The following is a 9,714-nucleotide window of genomic DNA, read 5'->3' on the forward strand; positions in this document are numbered from 1 at the left end:
TCAGCAGGAGAAAAGGATGGATCACAGGGGATTTTTAGGGCAGTGAAACTATTCTGCATGACACTATAATCATGGATACAGGGCATCATACATTTGTCAAAACCCATAGGCTGTATAACACGAACAGTGAACCCTAGTGTAAACTATGAACTTTAGTTAACAATATTATATCAATATTGGTTTCTCAATTACAACAAATGTACCACACTGATACAAGATGTTACTAAGAGGGGAAACTGAATGGGGAAGAGAAAGGGAATGTGGGAACTCTGTACTAGCTGCTCAATTTTCTGTAAATCTAAAACTACTCTAAAAATGAAGTCTGTTAGTTAAAAATTAATAAATAAATTGGAGTTTTCCTCGTTGGGGGAGTGGGTAATTCTAGGAAATGGAAACAGCACAAGCAAAGGCATGAAGTATGACAGAGTGTGTAATGATTAGAGACCAAGAAGCTGGTTAGACCTGGGAGTGGGGATAGTGGTTGAAGGGGAGTCTGGAAAGGCGGGTTTGGATGAATTCTGTCTGTCCATCAATTTGTAAAATCTAACGCATTTTCCATGTATGTTGTTTCATTTAATCATTAATAACAATCCTTTTAATTGTGTGTTGTTATTATTAAATCCATTTGTGAGATAACGCTAGACTCAAAGAGATAAAATGACATGCCTAAGAATACACAGTTGATAGCACTGACAGCAAAGTCAGGGTTCAGGTCCACAGACATCAGACTCTAGCTCTCGTGCTCATTTAACTACATACAGTTTATCCTCTATTGAAGAATTTACAATCCACCCAGGGAGCAATAACAGCCACAGGTTTAAGCAGGGGACTGACAAGATCAGATTTATACTTTCATGTATTTCCATGAAGTAGCTGAAAAGGAAGGAGACTGGTAGTAACGACAACAACAAAATGCTTAACTAAAATAACAACTAATTAGAATACAGTAAGATCAATGTTAAGCACTAATGATATCAGGGTAGGCTTTAGGGATATTCACAAATATGCTGGCATCTCTGTTTCGAAGCAGGTAAGACTGCACATCACTGACTGCATGAAGTCAGGTGTGAGTGGCTACGTGACCTTCTTTGGCCAATAAATGTGATCACATCCATGTAAAGCTTTAAGAACCAGTGCGTACTTCACCACATTTTCTCTTCTCTTTGCTACACACTGCTCCATCAAAATTGAAATTTAAGTGACAATCATAGCAATGTGGGCCCTGGCTGACCTGTAATGAATACACAGCGGGCACAAGAAATAAGCCACTAAGATTTGGGAATTTACTATTATTGCAGCATAACCTGGCCTAACCTGACCAGTACAATACTGAGCATAAATTAATAATTTTCATGCTCCAGTCACTATAGTTATAGCTAACACTATCTAGTGGTTCAATTATTTGAATTACCATAGGTTTCCGGGTGATGAAATTTTAGTCATTTTTATAGAAAAACTAAATTTGAGGAGAATTAGGTACTAAAAACAGAAACTTAGCTAATCTTTAAAAATCTGTATTAACCCAGATACAAGGGTCTACCTGGTAGTAATTTACCCATATTGCAGATCTATTTAGCGGGAATCAATAGTCACCCAAATACAAACCTGCAGAAACAGAAGACTGAATCATGTTCTGTGAGGTCTATATACTTCCTACAGTCTTAAATAACATTCATTCCCTATTTAATGAGTGTGTACTATAGCCTGAAAAATCTACCCTTAGTCAGCAACTGAGTTGATAAAGTAATTCTGTATAAAAAGTTAAATGATAGTCATGAATGTCTAGAGTTGCTTACTCAATAGCCACACAAAAACAACTGTACAAAAATAATCAAAAAAATGTATAATCTATATTGTTGAGGACAATGTCCATGATACCACCTGATGTCATCTTTATAAGGACCAGTGGAAAAATTTCTTTCAGATTTCAATGCAGCTGCTATGGTTTTATCTTAAGAAAAATGTGAATCATATAAGCAGTCATGTTTACCTTTTTGTTTGAGTCACAAGGAAGCTTATGATTTAATACAGAGCCTCCTTTTAACAGCCAGATAGAATCCCATAATATGTTCAAACTCTACCCTGGCTTCAGCATATGATATGACCCTAATCCTCTCATTACTCTAATTTCTTCCCTTTTATGTTTTGTTTCCTGCTCCCACAAATCCTTCTTGGATTACAATAGAGAAAAAACAAATCAGCAAAACGAAAACAAAAAACAGTTAAATGTTAAGGCTCTTGGTAGGGAGAAAGCTCCTGAAATGGGATCTCTAAGAATTGTGAACTCACAGCCACAGCCTGAAGAAGAGATTTAAATACCACATAAACAGGGAAATTTTTAATTACATGGTCTTTAGTAGTCTTCAATCATTTCATGCTGTACATGCTCAATAACTGGTGTTGGGTTTATGATAATCAGTCTAACCAGTTTGTCCCAATTCCTAAACTTAGCATTGGAGGAATATTCTGCAGTTGTTACTAAAAAGTAAGACAGTGATTTGTGTACATCTGAATTCTTTCTACCTTATTACTATACCATAGTTGGAATAGTTGGTTTGAATCTATTACTATGAGCTTAGAGAGAAGATAGTGACAGTTATAGCTTCTCCATAGGTAACCTGTCAGCTTTTCCTAATACTGTGGGGCCAGAGGAGCTTTCACAATAATTATTTTTATCAAAACTATATTAGGGTTGGAAGAATAATACAATGTCAGAAAGATCTATTACCTAGACCTAAGAGTTGCTATCACAGGTGATAAATTACTTATAATGCCCAGCATTAATACAGCAATGTTTTCAAACCAAGTATTTGTAAATGTCCTTTGCAGATGCAAATTAACAGATTAATAAGGAAACAAGCTTTCTTGTTTGAGAAGTTGGGATGACAGATTAGCTATTAGGAGCAATTTATAGGTCATAAGATATGAAAGTTGGCAAGAAACACTACCTCTGCTGGCTCTATAAATAGTAAAACTGCATTTAGTTTCCCAAAGGTATCCTGTTAGACATTTTAATTATACCATAAAAACTGCCAGAATTTATAATGAATTCATTTTTTTTTAAACTTGATGCTCCATGTAAACTTGATTCAATACAACAGGCATCTGTGCTATGTGCTGTAACTGCCAAGTTGCAGCCAGTGCAAGAGTGTGTGCTACTGCCTCATGAAGGACTGCAAATGATGAGGTTGATGCTGAACGACAGAGGAAAGATGTTCCTCCCTAACATCTCTTCCAGGTTACTTAAGGATTCTCCTCCCTCCTTTACATCTTAACACCTTCCACTGCAGCCATATGCTATCCCTTTAGAGAGATTTTTATAAAGAATTCCATTCTCCATAGCTCTTTGGCCACAAGATGATGACCAAGTAATAATCTTAGAGTCTTGGTAGTCCTATTGGGGAGTTGAGTGTGATTGGGGATAAATTCTCTCACTCACTTGAAATAATCAATTAAGATGATTTTTGGAAAGTTATTTCCCACCTTCAGTTTCACCTACATCTTCAGTTTTATTTGGGGGAGTGACAGGCAGATAACTTAGTTTCAAATTAGTTTTTTACGACATAACTAACTCAAGTTTCTTATGCAATAATTTGACCTGGCTTAAGAGACATTCTACCATGTTTTAGTCCAGTCAAAACTATTCCATTCCACACTTGCCAGCCAACCTGAATTTTAGCAGACTATAAAACATCGTTTTGTAGGGAGCTGGAATGTAGTCAATCACCCTTTGAAGATCGAATCATAAAATCTGGCTTTGGCTGAGCAGGATATAATGGAGAAATGTGGAGAGAAAGAAAGATGGAAAACACAAATGTGTTCAAGTGCAAATACAAGAGGCAGAAGAGACATTTCTTGGAAGGAAGAAAACCCAAGAAAAGGACAGCTTATTTGCTAGGACAAGCAGATAACAATTTAAACAAGAAATCTTTTAATTGGGTGGAAAGGAGTCCTCAAGGATCCTGGAAAGATGTTAGGAAATTAAGAAACAACTGAGAACTTCTGCTACCATCCATGAAGGAATATCATTATGGCCCTCCCACTTTAAAGAACAGGCCCTAATGCAGGCTGAGGGCTTCTGAAATTCATGGCTTCTAACTGTTCAGAAATAAATGGTCCACAATCTCAGCTCTCTGTACTTTCGCTCAGCCTGGCAGATTCAACTTCTATCCCTGTTGGATGATTCCAAACTCAGATTTCAGAATAAGAGACAGAGGATTTTTAGAGCTGGAAGAGGCCTTATAGATCACCTAATTTCACTGGTTTTCAAACTTTGTTTAAATCAAATTAAAAATACAGGGCTTCCCTGGTGGCGCAGTGGTTAAGAATCTACCTGCCAATGCAGGGGACACGGGTTTGAGCCCTGCTCCAGGAAGATCCCACATGCCGAGGGGCAACTAAGCCCGTGCGCCACAACTACTGAAGCCCGCGCGCCTAGAGCCCGTGCTCTGCAACAAGAGAAGCCACCCAATGAGAAGCCCACGCACCGCAACGAAGAGTAGCCTCCACTCAAGGCAACTAGAGAAAAGCCTGTGGGCAGCAACAAAGACCCAACACAGCCAAAAATTTTAAAAATTAATTTATTTTTAAAAATATATTAAAAATACATGTGATTTACGTGATTAAAAGTGTTGTTGTTTAGGTTACTTAGACTAGGATGCACTTTTCTCCCCAGCACCCTTGGGAGGATCTATGGCACCCTGCAGGTTTGAAAACCACTTACCAATATTACTTCTCAATGTCTTTAGATATAGAAACTAAGACCAAGAGATGTCAAGTACCTTGGCAGCAGGTCAACCTGCTAATGACCAGCAAAGGCAGGACTAGAGCCCAAATCTTCAGGCCCCCAGCTGTTACCCTCCTCACTGTGCTTTGCCCACATTCCATCACACCATCTCACAGTCACCTCAAACTCAAGCCCTCACTGCCTTTCCTAAGTCTGTCTTATGATTTCCATGATTAATGAAAGAAGTGAATGTTATCACTATTTCTTCCAACAACTAGTTAAAAGCTTAGTGTTAGCATTGACTTTTTCCTTTCTTTTGACCCTCATATTCAGCAGTCACCCAAGACCAGCTTTATTAGACTTGTGAAATTATAATTATACTAGTTTTTATTTAATAATCTTCACTTTAATGCCAATTATTTATATAAGAGAACCACTTGGAATTAATTTCTGACAGTGTTATTTTAAATAATAAATATTATCTTTAAAGTTATGTGACGATGTTAACAGATGAGGTTTGTAATATATTTTAAATACATGCTGCTCTTCCCTCTAAAATCCAAGCCAGCTATTTAATGACAAATTCAGTGGCAAACTTTAATAACTTCAGTAAAACTTTAGTAACTTTTCTAACAGCGACTCATTCTGTCTCCTGAATAATAATGAACTTAGTAATTCCAGGGTAATACAGCGACTAGAACTGTCTAGGTTTAAATTCTGTCTCTGCTGGTCATCTTCCTGACTCTTTGTCCTTGTTTCCTTATCTATAAAGTGGAGATAATGATACCTATCTCTTGGGATGGTTTTAAGCATATACTTAAAGAGCCTAGAATTGTGCCTGGAACATCACAAGTATTTAATTACTGCTAGCTGTTACTATAGATGCTAAATACCAATAAAATTGAGTAAATTAAGTAATTTTAAAGTCATATATTTACATTAATTTAACCTGTTTTACATATTTATTTAAAATTTAAATGTACTAAATTAGTGCCTGCCTTCCTCTCTCTCATTATATTAATTTAAAAACCTGAAAATGTCATTTCCCTTGTGTGACATTTGTCACTGTTCCTTTGGCACAGAAATTATTTGGGCATGCAAGCACATAAACATTCCTTTTTGGGAATCCCCAAAGAAAGAAGACATCACACCAAGATCTAAAAAAGGAACACAATAAGTTCACTGAAGAAAAACTGAAATTTTAATTAAGATCCTAAATTACATTTAAAAATATTAGCTTATTATGAAATTATCCAAACTGATAGGTTTGGATTAAATACAGGTTACACAGATAGATAAAATTTTTAATTACAACTGTGACCAAATTCTTCATCCTATTAGTTATTAAATTTGTTTTTCAGTGGTATGCTTGTTTGGATAAAAGTGAATATCAGAAAATGTACTAAAGTGTTAAAGGAACTATGTTCTAAAGCAAAAAGACATGATTCATATATTTTCTATTTAAAGCAATAAGAAAAGATACAGGATATGGGTGAAGGGAAGAGGAACACAGCATGCAATAGGTCAGACTGGGCCTTCTTGAAGCCAGGAGTTGTCTTATTCATCTCTGAAACTTCAGAGTCCGTCATAATGCCTGGCACATAGCAGACACACAGCAAACACTTGAAGAACAAACCAAACTGACAGTCATGGGACTTTCAGTCTGCACAAGAATATAAAAGAAGAAAACTCCATCCTCCAAGGTAAGAATGCCAGAATGAATGTGCGGTACCAATACCTCAACCTCTAGTTCTATTTAAGCAAAATTCTGATGCACTAAAACTTTCCTACAGCTCTAAGAATAGGAGGTCCATAGACACAGGTGTTTCTCAGCTGCCACTTTGGTGTCTGTATACCCAGAACTCACAGTCCTTCATCTCTGTCCTTGTTCTTCTACCTGCTGCTGCTCATCTAATCAGTCACATTCATGCTAAGTCTTATGAAATCTTCTCTCTTTTACCTTTAAATTGTTCACATGAGACATGAAATGATTAAACAGGAGCAACTATTACTTTTATTATAATACTATTTTTCCTAAGAATGATTATAATGGTACCCCCAATTGGAGTCTAGGAATTTAATCTGGAAGCCATTGAAATATTTCTTAGAAAAAATATATCATAATAATAAGTATTATTATTATTCATTGAGAGCCAGGCATCCCACATTTCATCAAATCAAAGTTGCCATCAATTTAAGAAGCACTTTACAATATGTACCGCAAATAAAGGGACCAAAACGTTACAATTAAACAATGAGAGAACGTTTTCTTATTGATTGTAAAATCATCCTAGAGATTATCATACTAAGCGAAGTAAGTCAGAAAGAGAAAGAAAAATACCACATGATATCACTTATATGTGGAATCTAAAATACAACACAAATGAACATATCTACAGAACAGAAACAGACTCACAGATAGAGAACAGACTTGTGGTTGCCAAGGAGAGTGGGGAAGGGAAGGATTGGGAGTTTGGGATTAGCAGATGCAAACTATTATATATAGGATGAATAAACAACAAAGTCCTACTGTATAGCACAGGGAACTATATTCAATATCCTATGACAAACCATAATGGAAAAGAATATGAAAAAGAATATATATACGTATACACTCAGTCACTTTGCTACACAGCAGAAATTAACAACGTAAATCAACCATACCACAATAAAATTAAAAAAATTTTTTTTAAATCATCCTGATTTCAGAGATACTAAAACACGAAAAAATGTGTATTTCAGAGTAAATAAATTATGATATATCAGGTGCCTTATTTACATCATCCCAAATCCCGACCAGACCTCTCAGAGGTAGGAATTTTTACCTTTATTTTGCAGATGAGGAAACAGACCACATTAAGCAATTGCTCCAAAGTCAAGGTAACTAATAAAATGACAAGGTTGGGGTTTAAACGTAGGCCTACCTGACTGCAAATCTGAATATTTCCATCATACGGCACTTCCTCCTCCAGAAATCTCAGACAATAAATGACGAAAACGGCAAGAGCGCTTGCTCTGAAAGGGACTAGTTATTATTGCTGTTCAGAATTAGGTGCTTAGAACAGCTTGGCAGGCAGGTGTTTCTAATTTGCAATATTTAATAAAAATGGTCATTGTCAAATTCTATCACAAACTGGATACAGACTCAGAATTTTTCCAGAACCAAAGGAAAAAATAACCTGCAACAATTAGCCTACATTGTTGTTTTCTGAGTAAAATAATGTTTTACTCTCTACCTCCTAGATATAAAAACTACCTCTGGATGGCTTCAAGTTTGCCAACCAACCTTTGAGTCTCAAAAGAGATGTATTTTACTTGATTAATGTTATCCTCAGGATTATATATAAATGCTGAGATACGAAATGAAAAGTTTAGGAATGTGCCAAGTCTAGGACTGGTTAATGTGTCTGGCATGCCTGAAAAATCCCAGAAAGCTGCTCCCAAATGTCTGCAATTACAGGCATTCGAAAGATGTGTTATGATTCAGGTTTAAGTTTATTCCATTTAGGGACAGAGATGGTTTTCAACAGTGATATTGGGCTATGAGTTCAGGCAGGACCATTTAAATGTGCCTTAGTAATAATGTATGTGTGCTGGGAGAAAGAAAGAACAGGAAAAAAGAATTAGCCCAACTTTTCGAATGGCAGGGTCTATTTCCAGAAGGTTCCATTCAAAGTATTATGGTATTAAATAGAAATCGCTGTAAGTTGTATAGTTTTATGGAAACCTCAGAAGCCTCTTTCTGAAAAACTCTGGGATTAGAATGGATTGGTTTACCTTGCTCATAGTAAATGGTGAAAGGGGAGGTGATGATTCGGTCACCGTTAAAGAGAAAAAGCAGTGGGAAGGAGATGAAGTGGTGAGTGATGACACTTCTGTCGATGCCCCCTTCCAGATGGGGGTGGAATACAGCCTTTTCCTGCTCTGGCTTCTGCCCAAGAAAGTAGCAGCACATTTCCCCCAAAATAAAGCACATGTTTTACCATATTTTATTACACCTAAATCTTATTTTACCTAATTTTTATAGTTCAGAAGAAGAGGAAATGAAGGAGAAAACAGGAGGATAAATAAAGTTTTGCTTTCCAGGTTCTAAGGTTACTCTACTGGTAGTCACTTCATTCTGTGCTTACTTATGTGCCTGGAATCTAAGAAAACTAGATAGAAATGTGGAATAGAGGGAGTCATTAAGTGAGAGCAAGGGTTAAGATTAACCTCTTGTGTATAGAAGGGATGCAAAATAAAGAATGGAAAGAAGTGGAAAAATGCCAGTGTACTAAAACATTAATCTACCAGAAATAGTTTTTCACAAATGTGAAAGTGTGACAACTTGAATTTAATTTAAAAGAAACACAAAGCCTTGATTTGCATTCAGTGAGTTGCCAGAAAGACAGAACTTGGATTTTTTTAACCTAATTTTTAGTGTAACAAAATTAAACTTGCTGAACTGGTGATAAAAGGCAAAAGCCACTATCCACAACCACTCTAGGCTCCAGTCAGGGATTTACCCGTCTTTTACAGCAGCATCCAGATGTGCCCAAGTGAGTTACATTTCCCCCTGGGATGCTTCCTCTAACATCTTCTAACAAGATAAATAGTGGTCTTCACACTTCTCATGGGTGCCATGAGAGGCAAAAAACAGAATAGTGCTTTAAACATGTGTTGGGTACTTGAGAGCAACGTGGTGATTAAGTCAGCTGGGGGCTTGAAGGATGTGCTTCAGGGGGTTGGTAATAAGAGTCTGGGAGATATATTCATCATTGGATACTTAATAAAATCCTCCATACAGCAATGCCTGCTAGGAATTCTAAGTAACTTGAGCATACTATGAATACCAGCTGCATTCAAAGGAGACTGGCCTCATCCAATGGCAGAATCTAGAATGGCACTGTAGGCACTTTGCTTCCAGAGACATCAAGAAAATGAATGTTTTGAAAAAATTAACAAAGAAGAGTTAAAATTTATTTATTCACTCATTCATTCAACAAACA

This window comes from Lipotes vexillifer, unplaced genomic scaffold (genome assembly GCF_000442215.2).
Source record: "Lipotes vexillifer unplaced genomic scaffold, Lipotes_vexillifer_v1.1 scaffold691, whole genome shotgun sequence".
NCBI lineage: Eukaryota > Metazoa > Chordata > Mammalia > Artiodactyla > Lipotidae > Lipotes > Lipotes vexillifer.